The sequence below is a fragment of the Passer montanus genome, unplaced genomic scaffold (assembly GCF_014805655.1).
Source record: "Passer montanus isolate IOZ18808 unplaced genomic scaffold, ASM1480565v1 scaffold31, whole genome shotgun sequence".
Taxonomy (NCBI): domain Eukaryota; kingdom Metazoa; phylum Chordata; class Aves; order Passeriformes; family Passeridae; genus Passer; species Passer montanus.
In genome coordinates, this window is record NW_024367819.1 from 2471571 (window position 1) to 2486995 (window position 15425).

The 15425-nt window shown below is 34.7% G+C and overlaps 1 protein-coding gene across 3 annotated transcripts in view; it reads left to right on the forward strand.

Annotated features, from left to right (window-relative positions):
* Nucleotides 1-204: 204 nt before the first annotated feature.
* CDH10 (cadherin 10) overlaps nucleotides 205-15425 on the forward strand; it is a 94871-nt gene continuing 79650 nt past the window's right edge. The window contains exons 1-2 of one of the 3 annotated variants that reach the window (XM_039714813.1): nucleotides 210-323; nucleotides 505-719. The gene's annotated coding sequence lies outside the window, so the exon portion shown is untranslated. The other 2 variants (XM_039714815.1, XM_039714814.1) reach the window with 2 other exon arrangements.

Here is a 15425-nt window from a genome sequence, read left to right on the forward strand (position 1 = left end):
TTGGCAGCATGCTGCTTTTTAAAATAGATATATCTTTTATAAACACTGCTGTAAGACCACTGGTGGTACAATGAAGTGGTTACATTTAATTTTGAAAAACACACCACAAAAAGGGGACGTGTTTTCAGTATTCATTATTACGACAAGCTAAGCAGATGAGGCTTAGGCTTCAAACCCAGAGAACCATTCTGGCAGCGAAGGGAGGGCGACAGGCTTTCACAAAAAAAAAAGCTTTCCGTTTGCTGTACCCTCCCACCGCATTCACTTGCAAATCACTGTGTGCTCGGGAAGCCTGCACTTCCCCGGGCTCCAACCTTCCCAGGGTAAGTGCTGCGGCTCCAGCAGCAGCGCCTCTCTCCCGCTCCCCTCCGAGGAGGGAGACTGAGAGGTGTCTGTGTGTCTGCGTGTCTGTGTGTCTGTGCACGCCGCGCGTGTGTGTGTTCTTGATTTTTGGTGGCTCTTTTTTTTTTTTTTTTTTTTTTTTTTTTTTCGCTCGTAAATCAGAAGCTCTGAATGAAAGCCAGTCGGAGGGAGAGCTCCCCCTTAGCTTTGGTTCCGGACTGTCCAGAGTTAAGTGATGCTGGGAGAAAAAGCCTGAGTTAGATCCAAGTAGAATCAGTCTCAAAAAATAACAGGAAAAAACTGACCAAGGAAAGGACTCTAATAGCTCGTTTCTCAGTTTGGTTGGGGTGGACACCACTTTCTCAGCAGAATAAAAGGTAGGAACCGTTCTCGTTTTCTTTCTGTTGCTATTATTACAGTTATTGTATTCGAGCAGTATGTTGTTTAATGAGATTCCTATATTTGTTCTACTGTATACAACTTTCTGCATTTTATAAATATGTGTCAGGAGTAATGAGACAAGGGATAGGAATTATCTCTTCTCAAAGTAAACTGATATCATATGCATTCAGGATTGAAACACTAAGCATTTTATATATATTTTTTTTTCTCTTAGTACACAGGCTGTCTTTTGAGCACCAGTTTCCATCTACAGTCAGTTCTTGAAAATTCAGTATGGGGGAACAAGTCTAATTGAATTGAAAAAAAGCACGTTTCATAGTGTAACAGTTATGAACATAGCATGAAACATACACATACGTGCCCTCACTTTCTGTATACCTGTGCAAGTCTGTTGCAGCTTTCACTGTTAATCGTTCTGCCCTGGATTGAATTTCAGAATAATTACCTACACTCACAGAAAATGCTTCTTATGAAGGAAATCCCTGTGGAGAGGGATAGCAAAGTGGATACAAGCAATATTTCAAATATCTGTACAGAGCTATAATGCACACAGATGGGGATAAAATTGCCTGGTTTGACGTTTCAGGAACGGGGGAGTGGAGGGAGAAGGAAAAAACAGGGGGTAGAAGGGAAAAGGTGGAGGGGGGAAAAATTCAGTCTGCACCTGTGTGAGCATTTATTGTCAATGCTGCAATAAAATCCATATTTGATGTGGTGTTAAATTAATTCAGCACAATACAAATCTAAATCCATGCTCCCAACTACTAACTAGTGATGGCATTTTCAGCTGCATAAGAAATGTTCAATAGGCTCATACTGTACATGATACTAGTTGCAGCTGTAAAAATCTGACAGCCCTTCAGCTTAGGAGAATGCATCTACACGTGCAATCAGTGACAAATAGCAACCAGCATTTGGAAACGGACCTATCATCTCTGTTGCTTCCACACAAATGGAGCTGTTGCCTATAATCTTCATCCTTCATTTCAGTAAAAGCCTCTGTATTATCCCAACAGCACTCCCGTTGCTTTGAAGGTATTTTTTAATTGTACAACTTGTTGTGCCTGTATGTGTGGATGCGTGTGTGAGTGTGTGAGTATGTGCACAGAGTGAGGAAGCAGGTCTGTAAAAAATAGTGTGGGGCTTTTTTTCTTTTCTTGCTTTTTTTCTTCTTCTTTTAAAGGCAGTAGGCTTTAAATTTACATGGTGATATTACTAGAGGGGAAAGGCAGAGAGTGAGAGACTGAAACACACTTGTGAATCACTAAATCCTTTTCACATATGCCATTTACTAGCAATATTACGAGTCTGGTACTAGGATTTATTGAGATTTTTACAGGTACACAAACTTTTATATTAATTGCTTACCTTCTGAATGTAATAGCAGTCTATGCTCTTTTAGAGGAGGAAATGAAAGAAGGAACTTAGAGAACTAAGGAAAGCAAGAAGGAAACAGGTTATCTTCCTCAAGAGTTGCAAACCAGCATATTTAGAGTCAATATGGGTTTATGTCAAGAGAAGAATACTTCTTGGATTATCAACTCAATCTAGTTTGGGCCTGAGGGCTCATATTTTTATATACTTTGTTATATAAAAGTTTGAATGAAAAGGTAATAATTTCTGCAGCAGTTTCTGTTAATTTTAATTTATATTTATTTCTGTGGTTTTTTATGTGTGGTGTAAAGACAATGATGTACACTTAAATAGGAACACTGAAATGTCTCAAGAATGTTGATTATAATGCATATATTTAAGCAGAAAACTGATCCTGATTATTTGATTTTTTTGTTACTTTGAGTAGCATTGGAAAATATATCTTGGCTACATTCCTTACCAACCATTTACATTTATAATACTTTAAACAGTTTGTGGAAAAGAAAATAGCAAAATACAGCTTTAAAAGACTGTATGTAGAATCTTATCTATTCCTAAATTATCTTTTTGGCTTTGCATTAGAATAAATGAGTATGGATATACTAAAATTTCACACTTGCATGCTCTCAATAGACAAAGGGTCTTTAAAGAATGATGAAATACTGAAATGTGCTCACAGTAGACACTGGCTCTACTGTTCTTTTCTGTGCTTAGCAATAGTTCAAATGCAGAAAAAATGTTATATATGAAGGGAAATGAGCATAGAATTAATTAAATGTAAAGAGAGATTAAAAAAATATACATCTAGACATACAAAGCAGTATACAAATTTCAGCTAAGTGATGTAAGTTTTTTCCCTTGTTAAATAATTAAATGTAAAAGTCAGAAAAGGTTAATTTGAAGATAATATCTGCCTCTGATTCTGAGAGAGTAATTTCCTGATCTCAACGTGATTTTCCAAGGAAAGAAATAAATGAAATAGACCCTGTCTCATCTGAATAATTCTGTGCAAGCAATTTTTTTTTTTTTTAGGTCTGCTAACCATACTTACAGGCTGATTGAAAAGGAGTATAATTTTGTTCCACTAGGTTGCAGCACTGGTACAGGGGGTCAAAGTAAGATTGAACTATCGTTGAATAGTAGTAATGGGGTGATTATGGGGTTATGACAACATGATTTTTAATTCATTCATTATTATCACCTGAACTCATGTTTGTGAACACCAAGGTGTTGTAACTGGACTTCACACATTGTCCTTCATAGATTTGAAAAAAACCTGCTCTATGGCTAATTCTTTGACATTATTATTAATTATGTGACTGACAGAAATAGAAAAAACCCCACTAACTATGTGGGCAGAATATAAGGGTGTAAGAAACACTTTGTGAGTGACTTCAGTGAACCACATCACTATTTGTTCTATATTACCACTGCATTTGCTATGGGCTTTTTTACTAACATACTATTTGATACATTGGTTTTTGTAAAGGAGGAAAAACTGAAATTAGAAAAGTAAAAACCATCTTTTAAAAAACCAGTTTAAATATGCCTGAGTATAATATTATGATGGGTAACTTCACTACATACAGGGTAGTGATGCCACAAGGATGCCACATCACAGCACACTTTCATTTGCTCTGAACAGTATGTAACTATCAATGAAAGCTCATAGAAACTAAAGGTGCAATTCACTGAAACATTAGGTGATTAAAAAGCACACATGCTGCACATTCTGCACATTCAAATATGCTGATGTGAACTTGCCTTTTGAGAAAAAAACCCATAATTCCTCTATTGTCTAACATCTGGAAAATCTTAAAAGCAAAAAGAAATAAAAGAAGCAGCAATGGTATTGTGAGCTCTAAATGTTCTCCATATCTCTCTTTAGGCCAAGAGGAACTCCTATATTAAAAGTTGCTTGTGTTTTGCTCCCTGGATTTACATGTCTTCAGCTTTGAATCATTGGCATGGTGACTTCCTTAACATGCCTCTTTCTCTGGGTTAATGACTCTACAAGAGAGCAATAGAAAAAAAATTATCCTCTCTGGGAGCTGTGTTTATTATAGTCACCAGACTGCATTACTGCACACAGAAAAAAAAACCCAAAAAACAACAGGTATCAGCTGAACCTGAACACTTTTTTTCTTTTGCTCTGTTTTCATCTGAAGGGAAGCCAGAACACCACCCAGCCAAAGGCTATTGAGCTTTTATGTTCTCTCTACTGGCCTATCAGTCTATTTTTTAATATGTGGGCTATCTGGCAAAAAATTGCCAGTTGAAGCCTTATACACATTTATTTTTACATGCAGTCTTCCTGATTATTTAATGTCAGAGAAAATTACCTCAAATGTGTGTGTGTGTTTACAGTAGAGGTAAAACAGGGACAGCCTTTATTTTAAACACGGCTTGCATTCTAGGAAGCAGAATACTGTAAAGTTTCTTTATTAATTTAATTCAGCCTTTTATTACTTGACTTTTTCTGCGAGTCCCACTACCGTTTCTAGTCATTATTAACTTTGATGAAATAGACAATGTTTATCATTATTTTGTTATAGGAGTGTGTCCAGCAGGAGGCATAAAGCTCTAGTAGCATCTCACAGGTACTTCCTAGCTTGTCAGAGGGGATCTGCCCTGGGGTGCAAACTCAGGTCTGCTACCTGGAAATACGTAACATGTACCAACAGGCTGCATCAGGGAAGTCCAAAGATTTAGGAAGTTAATTGGATATAATGAAAAGCAACATGGGAGGTGTCCGTTTTAATATTATTCCCACATGTACATCATTCTTCACTTGAAGTTTTTATTTGTAACTTATTATGGTCTCTCTTAATTGTAACTCAAAGTGAATGTTGGACCATATTTAAAACAGTAGGGAATCATGTAATGAAGAGTTCATGTGTGTGTGTTTATGTAATGATTAAAGAAATTACTTGAAAATAGATGTTTCCAGAATTCTGTTGCTTCAAAGCTACAACTGTATTCTTCTATTTTCTTAGAAAACAAAAAAAAACCCTCTTCAAATATTTTCTCATGAGGAACTGTATATGGTATGATATATATAAATGTATGTACATATATATTTTATTGTTAATATTCCATCACCTACCACATTACAGATTGTGTTTATTGTATCACCCTGGTGCAATGCTTTGCATTACAACATAAAGAACATGATATAACACCACTTATCCAGACCAGAACGTCATCCTTAAAGATGACTGCAATCCTCATGAACTCTGCAATGCTATAATATCCAGCTTTTATGAACATGAAGAATGTATAACAATGTAATTTGCAGTATTATTAGCAAGACTCAAAATTCAGTGTCCTAGAGGACTGTTAACTTTTGTTCCCCAAACTAACATTAAATATATAAAACTGAACTTTTTAGTTCATGTGTCTACCACATTTTCCATCTGTTTAATGTATGCAAAGATTATCTTACTAATTGTCATACTCTCCTAATAGCAATCACAAATAGAGATATACCTGTGTCTAGAAAACTTAGAAGCTGTGCATTTTGTCATTAGTTCCTTTAAGTATCACAGCCTTAATCAAGAGAGTTTCAAACATTTTGTATCTTACACAAAAGACAAAATACATGGAGTAAATCTATGAGATTTTAAGTGAGAGTGAGAAAATATAGATGAACCCGAACCATGTGTAATTATTTGGAATTAATATTGAGAATAGAGGGAGGGTGATTTGGTTTATTCTGATTCTAAGAATTCCAAGAAAAATTATCCCATAAATGCATCAATTCCTTCCTTTCTCTTTGAGGTGGTGAGCTGTCATTTCCCTGATGCCTTTTCCATGGTGTATGGAACTGGGAATCATAAATGTACATCCATTTTACCTCTGTGTCACCAGAAAATTACTTAAAAAGAGACAATTGGATTAGATATTAAGAATAAATTCTTTACTCGTAGGGTAGTGGGGCACTGGAACAGGATGCCCAGGGAAGCTATGGATATCCTATCCACACTAATGGGTGGCATCATAACTCATGGTAGGAGGGGCTTGAAACTCCCTAATGCTGAAGATCTCTCAGGTCCATTCCAGCCCCACCCTTCCTATGACTCTATGATAAAATGTCATTGTTTCTATATGTCAGTAAAATTATAGGTAATACATTTTCTAAAAGCTTACATGTGCTAATTCATAAGCTACTGTTGGGTGTATATTTGCATATTTGTTTTTTAAATGTTGAGATTGTTCAGAAGATGATCTGGACTTTCAGTTTTTAGAAATAATTGCGAAACAAAACCCAAGAAAAATAGAAAGCATAGAAAGAAACAAACCCAAATGAATGTGTTTAACACAAAAAATCACCAAACATAATGAAATGAAGCAAGAGAATGACAATATTTCAGTTCTTACTTTCTTTCCACCTGTAAAAATAAATTTTAATAACAAATTATGCAAATAATCTTTTACAAAAAGTTTACATCATGTTATAGATAATATTTTTGTTAAGAGTAGAGATACCTCCTAATTTTTGGGGTTTTTATTTAATATGGGATACAATTTTTAAATATTTTTACCATTTCATGCTATGTTGTTTTTTCATGCATTATAAGTTTGATTCTGTGGCATAATCTATGTAGAGCTACTACCCTGCTCTCCTGACTTTTTGCTGAAAAATAAAAGCGCTGTTAATTAGAAAAGTCTTATATTAAGCACTAAGTAATAGTATAAGTAAGTGTAGACCTCAATTTATGAATGTGTTAATGGGGAGCTCCTAATTACTTTGCAGCCAAATCAAAAAATTTCCTTGCTTCTGAGACTGCAGAAGTAAGACATTTCATTATGGCATGAAATATATTTTAATATCTACTTAAGCATGTTACATCAAAGTTCCCTAAATATACTTTTGCTTTCCACTTCCCATGGCCAAGTTTTAAATAGTATAGTCATAAATAAATAGTCTTCTAATTCTGTTTCTCTCAGGGATAGTTTCCACATTCTTTTGGCAGAAATTTCTAGGGTAAGTGGAAGAGTGGGATCTCACTATTGTGAGAACCATTTTAGGTTAGTGTGATTTTTTCCCCCTCTGTTGGACAAAGATTATTTTCTGACATTAGTGTGCTGAGATGTGCTCTTTCCCTTGAGCGAGAGTTTGGCCCTCATGGTGAAGATAGCACTCATGCTGGAATCTTGATTAAAATGCGTGAACAGAGTCCCAGGCATGTTAGGTACATTTGGTACCTTCATGACTTAGGGGCATTTTATTAAGTTTCTGATAAGAAGTGAAAAGCAATTGTACCACGTGTTACTGGAATTACTTTGTTTTCTGGTAGTCACAGCTGAATGGAATATGAACAGATAGAGATAGATGGATTTTCCTCTCTAATAGTACTATTTTATCGAATAGTTTATGCTGTTCCTTCAAATTTCCCTTCTTAAGTGGGTTCAAACCAAACAGTATTTGGATTAGTCTAATTAATTTGAGAAAACCTTTCTTAAGGTAGTAAAATATTTTTTTTTCTTGTTTATTAGTTTATACTATTTAGAGAGTACTTAATCATTCTGATCACCAGAAAAAAACTGAGCTCTTCTCTAAAATTTAAGCACATATGTGGAATATTTGTACAGGATGGAAAGTTAAGACAAAATCATACATTTATTCTTTCTATCCTTGTTTAACAAAGCATCTGAATCACTCTGAAACACATGTGCTATTAGTGAATATATCCTAACTGGATATATGGTTGGTTTTCTTCAGTTTTTTATTTCAGGCCAGAATAATGAGAATTAGGAAAGGAAAAATAACTAAGACATAGTGCATTATATTAATAATCCCATTAAAGTTTTGATGAGCATAAATCTTCTCAAGAATTTAAGGATCTATAATGTGACTAAAAAAGGTCACTAGGCTTGAGATATTCTAAACTGGATGCCTAAAATTTTGTGACAATGAAAAACCAATTATTTGAGCTATGAAATCAGAAGGTTTTTTTTATTTTTCATACCAGTATAAATACATTTCACTGCTTTCAGGGTTATTAAATGGTATTCGCTATATTGTGCTTTAGAACAGAACTTACAAATGAGCTTTTAAGTTTTTACTTCTAGCAACAGCCACTTAGCTGGAGTTACAAACCAGTGGTAAAGCTCAAAGTAGTTCAGCCTTCTAAATTACAGGACTGGACCCCCTGAGTTAACAGAGCAGTGAGTTCTTGTTAAATTTCAGGTTATGTACATTCAGGAGAGAAAATACCTGCCATTTCCTTTCTCCATGGCTGCAGCTGTCAAGATCCAACTACTAAGTGCTTGTCCATGTGGGATCTGAGGTCGTTTTGCCACTTGGACAGGCTGTGAAAGTCAGGGCTGATGGGATGAAAGCAGCCTAGGTGGATCAGTCCCACAGCTGCCAGTTATGTGATTCCTGCTGAATTTCTGGAAAACCACATAGGTGGTTTTGCCTTAGAGGTATCCATGACTATTGCATCATTTTAGTGATGTGACTGGTTCCTTGTTACTCTGGGTATGCTGGTTGGAGTATATTGCTACTTCTAGTGTATTAAAATCCTTCTTTTCCCAAGGGGAAAAAAAAAAAAGTACAACACAAAAACTTCCCTGAATAAGTTTAGAAAGTTTAGAAGTTTAGATTTAGTTATCATTACAGTGGATTAAGCCTGGGCTATTAGTTATGAGGAAGACAAAATGAAAAAAAATGTGATGTCATAATGGCATGATGATAGCAAAAAAAGTAGACAGCAAAATAAGTATACAGCAAAAATAGTATACTTCAAAGTATTCAATTCTATCTAAGTAAACAGAATTCATCTCAATGATCTGATGTTTAATCAAGTGCTGACTTCTCAAGGGTAATCCATTAGCATTTAAAATATATGAGCTAAAATGAAGTGATTTGCAGAAAAAAATGTTTGAAGGTAGCTTAATGTGTTTCTGTACAATCAGAAATACTGATAATGAACAGGACAATACTGACACAAACATATTTATTTTATAATCTTAATGTTTTTCTTTAAGGGAAAAACCTATAGTCACTTGAAATCAGCTCTGGAATTTGTAGTTTTATTTTCTGAGATGCTTGCTTTCTTTCTGGTTAGAGGTTATGAAACAATTTTTAATAGTAGTTTTGCTGGAATTTTATTAGGCACATGTGTTACATGAAATAATTGCCAGTGAAGTGATTATGGTTTGAATTTTTTTGTCCTTCATGGATGGGACTGTGGGGTCTGGTTTTGGTTTGGTTTTATGCAGTTAGTCCACTCCAGGCTGTTCATGTCATAAAGTAATGCCCTTCATACAGGATGAGGTTTTGTTGTGGGAATAGAAAAGCATTCATTTGACAATATGATATCCTACAAGCTAGAAACAGTTTCTTCACTTTTCATTTTATATATGACACAGCTTTTTAAAGAGCACAAAAATTTGAGATAATTTTTTTAAAATTCCATTTGGGAGGGATAGTTGAGTGGAGTAAAGGAATAATTCATAATGCATAAACAGAGGGGTTTTTGTTTGGTTTTTTTTTTTTTTTTTTTTTTTTTTTTTTTTTTTTTTAATTGTGTCTGTTTTTATTAATATACTAGATAGGTTTTTACTTCCCTGTCCTATAGAGGAAATATATAATTCTGAATGTCCACAGCTAGTTCTTTGCAATTTGTAGGAAACCTAAGCTTTAGTATAACAATTTTTTTCTCCTTTAACTCTATGGTAAGTCTCTACATTTTGGTAGTTTGTCAAAGTAAGCAGAATGATATTCATAAATTGCTAACCAAATTGAAAGTCAAATATTGAAGACATTTCTTGTGCAATTCCCTGAAAAGTGTTCCTTTTTTCAGATGGGAACCTTTGGAATGCAGATATTTTTAATCTTTTGGTGCCATCTTGTGGCAAGAGGATAATTATATGAAACAAAGAAGTAGTCTTTTCAGAACGTATTTTCTAAGCTTAGCAAAAATGTACCTTGGTTTGGTGATAGATATGTACGTATGAATTTTAATAGTGACTGTAAAATAACAAACTAATTCATGCATAGCACAAAACTATCTTTGATTTTTGGCTTTCTTGCTTTTTAAGAGCCTATAAGTATCGATTTGAGAAATCTCACAAAAATTGACTGTCATTAGTGCATAGAAATAGATTTTTAGTCTGCTGCATTAGATCTCTGTAACATACTTAACTGGTTCAAGGCAATTGTCAATATATTTTTATTGTAGCAGTGCATTACATCTCTGTAGAATACTTTAATACTTAGCTAGCTCAAGGCTATATTCACTTCAGCATCCTGTAATGTTTAACAGAAAGCCAGGATCTGTGATAGCATTCTTGTGTTTCATTTTATTTTCTGGTTTTGGCTTGGGAAAATTCATACCAGCCTGCATCTAAAAACAAGAGCAAGAACAGCACAAGAGTGCTGTATATTTTTTTGGTATTTTCATTGGGATTCAGAAAAATGAGTGGTTTTGGTTCTGTGCTAAATAAATACTGGCTTAATACCGGGAGGTTTTAAAGATAATGCTTGTAGGTATCTGTAATCAGTACAGATCACATTCTTGCTCAGTTTCTGAAGGAGTTTTCATTACAATAGTCCATATTTGCTTACTTATCTCTCACTTCCAGCTTGATCAAAGTTTCCAGATGCAAATATACTATTCTCTGTAAAGAGCTGGAAAGAAAATCGAGATGTCTGTCCTGCTTTTACTTATGGTGGTGGGTTCTCATTCTTTCAAAAGCAAGGATGTTTTTATTCTTAAAAAAAAGAAATTTATAGTCCTGTTCAAATAACATCCAAATATGCTGTAGTTATTGAAAGTAGTTGTCAGGTTTTTACTTTGTGAGTTATTATAATATCCTCCCAGCTGAAGAAGGAAATACTATCAATCAGAATTAGTACCAAATGAGAACACTGTTGTAAGATCCCACCTGTTCTTTTCATGTCACATGTTGCCATTACTTTCTGTACACATGACTATTATTCTCTGTGTACTATATGCTTTCTATATTTGTACAGAAAATAATATTAGAAGGATAAAAATTCAATATATATTTTTCTGGCAATTATATGGTAAATATTAAAATGTTAGTCACTAGAATGTGATTTTTAGTAATCAGTCAGTAGCTGAGATACCACTGTGATAAGTTCTGTGTACGATGATAAGTCTGTCAACAGGTAAAGCCTTCATTTTGGTTGGTTAGAGATTGTGTGATTTCTCTGATTAAGATTAGCTAGGTATAAAACTCTTTTGCCTGGCAGCTGGAATGAAAAGAAAAATTGTAACATTAATGTAATAAGATACAGAATTTCAACAGTTTTATACAGTTGTGTGATAATGTGATTATTTCCTCCTCATCCCAGTAAAAGTCCCTTAACAGTTAAGTATTGAATACTTCTGTCTCTTTCTATATCTGCCTCCTGTAATAGAATACAAAACTAAAGTGGTAAGAGACTAAAGAAAGAGTTGTAATTGCTCATTCCAGTGAATTGATGAGATGTATATGCCCTTAAAAGAACAATAAATCTAAATATGTGTCAAAGTTTTGATAGAAACACAGACAGAAAAGTGTGATGCTTAAGGCCTCACAAACTAAATGTTAAAAAGTTACTTTGTGTTGTGTTTCTATCAAAAAAAAGTGTTTCTATCAAGAAAAGTGTGATGCTTAAGGCCTCACAAACTAAATGTTAAAAAGTTTTCTAGATAGATATTTGCCAATATCTTCCTATCTTCTTATTCTGGATTAATACACATTTTTTTATGCATGTCAGTGTAAATTTATTTCTATTACATTTAATACAAACTTAGTACAGAATATTTTAAAGATTATTAAAAGAGGAGGAAAGTAGAATTCTGTTATCCGTTTTGGACAGATTTTTTTTTTTTTTTAACTTTTAGTTGAAGTCATTTTTAAAATGTACTTTCTTCTAAAAGCTTCAACAAAGTCAGGCAGTGTGCTTCACATGAAACGTGGAATGAGATGGGCAAAAGAGCAAGTACAGGTACAGAAAGATGCTGCAGCATGCCATAAGTCACCAAAGAGAAAGTCTCCAATGAGATTAAGAAAATTTGCAGACAGTATTATGTGGATAAGAGGGAGGTAAAATCAGTTTAAGGGCTAAAAAGAATATGTAGGTAGGCAAATGCATTAGAAAGATGAAATGATTCAATCTATGCATGTCTTCTTTGAAGTTAGGGAGGGAAGAGGAAACATAGTAAATTTAAGTCATTCTTCCTATTTGTGGGGCTTCTGGAGGTGAAAAGTTAATGATTTTGCGATTGTCTTCAGAAAAGCCTGGAAATATGTATAGCACAATTTCAGAATAAATTTTTGAAAAAAATGCTAGAATCTCCTCATTTCTCCTGTAAAGTTCCTTGTGTTCCCTTTCTTCAAATGGCACCTGTTGAACAGTAGATTTTGCTCTTTCAATCCCAGTGTGCATAATTTAGTTAGAATTTTAGGTAAGTAAATACATTATTTATGCTGGAAACTACTGGATCCTGTATGTAAAGGGGAGACTGAAAAGTGTCTGTCACTGAACTTGTCTAGATGATCAAAAGGAAAAAATGCTTTTTAAAACTGTTTCTGGGGTTCGTCTGTCAGATAACTGAGCTGAGGAGCTTGTGTATTTGGTGTGTTCTCCTGACTGTCAAAATTGTTTATATCTGGTGTGACAACCAGTTAGTCTAAGCAACACATACCTAAGCTGTGGCAGTGAAAGAAAAAAAACATCATCCTGCTGTACAATTGCAGTAGTAAATAACTGACATGTTTCAGGGCCCACAAGCCTACAGAAATTTTAAACAAGACATAAAGGTCACAAAAGCACAGGTTCCTGACAATCATGGGTGCTGTTATTGCTGTGCACAATGTAGCTGTGCCATCTTTTCAGACTCCTGTAGAAACAGTCTGAATGAGTTTGTAGCTGTGACTTTGTCCTTCGGAGATCGCAATTCTTAGGACAAACTGGGAAGGGCTTTTTCGATAGAAAAGAGAGCTGCAAAATTAGAAGTAGTGACACTGATATGTGATTTTTGGCATTTAGTTAAACTTACCTTTATCAAAGTAAATTTGGTTGTTTTCTTGTGGAGATAAACAGAGAAACCTAGGTATGTATTACCTGCAAATGATGCACTTTTTTCCTTCCCTACCTTTTACAGAGTAGAAATATTTTAAATTAATAATAATAGTAGTAATAATAAATTTGTATGAAGTATGACTATAGAAATAAGAAAAAAATTATCTGATGGGATGAAGTCAACATGCTTCAGAAATAAAAATGTGTTTTCCTGCAATGGATTTATATCCATCCTGTCTGATGTAAAGCATTATGACAGACTGTCATGGGGATAGCTGTCACTTTTTAGTATTGTTAAGAGAATTGAGGAAGCAAAAGGCAAAAGGAACTGTTGTTCCTTAAAAATGAGAAAAAATGTCCAGCCTTAAGAAATTTTAAAATGTATTTTTCCCTAATTTAACCATGATTTTTAATAGCCTCACAATGTCTTGTGCAGGGTAGAAACATTTTCAGAGAAACTAAACCTTTTTTCTGTAAAAGTGTCTCTCTTTCATTCAATTAAGTTCTCCTCAAGCTAAGGAAAAAAACACCTTTATGTCCAGATATTCCAGAAGCCTTTGTGATGGTTTTAGACCAGTCTACAGCTCTTTTCTAGCTCCTTAGGTGTTTGTGACAACTGATTTACATGGGAAAGGAATGGTGACAATGATCAGCTCTCTCCTGCTTCTTTTTTATGAGTCCACATTGCTATCCACAAGGACTGCACAGATTTTGTGCTTTTAAAAGACCATACTAGTCTGTTTTGCCACTCATTAAAAAAACAAAACAAACAAAAAAAAACAACAAAAAAACCCCAAACATCCTGCAAGAGATTAAGTAAGAATTAATCTGCCCCTTTCTGTGTGTTTTGGTACTTCTCTGAAAGGCATTTTGGTTAACAGCAACAGTCAGGTGCTCGTGTCAGTTAGGCCACGCTTGAAGAACTGGGGCTTGTTCAGGCGGAAGAGTCATGCATGTGAAGAACCAGGAGACTCAGGGCTGGACAGCGCTGCAGAAGCTCCTCACTGTCAGTGGATTTCTGATGCCCTCTTTGCGGTAACAGGGAAGGAGTTTGCCTCCAGGAAGGACTGAAAGCCGCCTCCTACTATATATTTCAAACCTGGAGTTTATATGCAGGAAACAACAGAATTTTGAGGCCGGGTTATGTTGATAAACTCAAGTGCTTCTTTGCAGGGGAGACCCCAGCAGTTCAAAAATTATTTAAGCTTGTGTTTGATTTCCAATGCTGTTGACAAGGTTTGGTCAGATGTATAGATGTACAAAGTTCAGCACTTTTTTTTTAATTCTTTCCAGATATGTACACACTTGTGCTTTGGGCAACTTCGTCCTTCTACAAAGCTGTGCCTTGTTCTGAGACTAATTTTCTAGCAGAAAATAAGAATAAAACAGCTTTGTATTTCTGCGGTTAACTTTTTCTAACTTCCAGTTAACCATCAACATTACATATTTGTCTCAGGTAGTGCTTAGTATTACTATGTTCAGAACTTATAATTTTTCTGACACTTCATTGGTTTCCACCTTCATTTTAATGAAAGGGTAATTTTAATTGCTCACATAATTCTTAGAAGGCAGTGGCTTTTTTCATAGCCTTTCAGTGATGTCCAATAAGTATGTGTCAGGAAGTTGATTTAATTGATTTAAGGACCACAATGAGCAGCCTGCTTTAGTATTGAAATGAAGAGGACTGTGGGAATGATTAAATTTTATAGAGAATTTGCATGATCAGAGCTTGTCCTGGAAGAGAAGTGCAAAATGAGAACTTGCACTGAGCTGAACATTCTTATTGCCTAGGAAGTGCTCAATTGCACTTTTGCTTCAGGGTATATTGAGCAGAAATTTTCACATCCAAAGCAATATATGGAATTATATAGTTAATAGAATACTAATAAGTTACCTCACTGAAATACTGCAGGGTGGTAAGTCAAATACTGCCAAGTATTTTAGAATTATTAAATCTTCCACATAAGACTATAATATAAAATTATTAGGGAAATCAAATTACAATCCTTTTCAACACGCATATTTTACTCCTAGAATTTTAATGATTGTTGCATTATCCTTTATGTGTTTCTGTTCATAAAATTTCCAAAATTATAAGCAATGTTTTTGTAATGTTACTTTTATTCCAATGTGGCCCAGCTCTCATTCAGTTCTCGATCCCTGGTTTTCTCTGCTGTGTGAGTACTGGTATTTCAAAGTTTCTTGTATGTGTCATGTTCTTTGCCTGGGACATCCTTCTTTTGTTGATTGCTTCCCACTT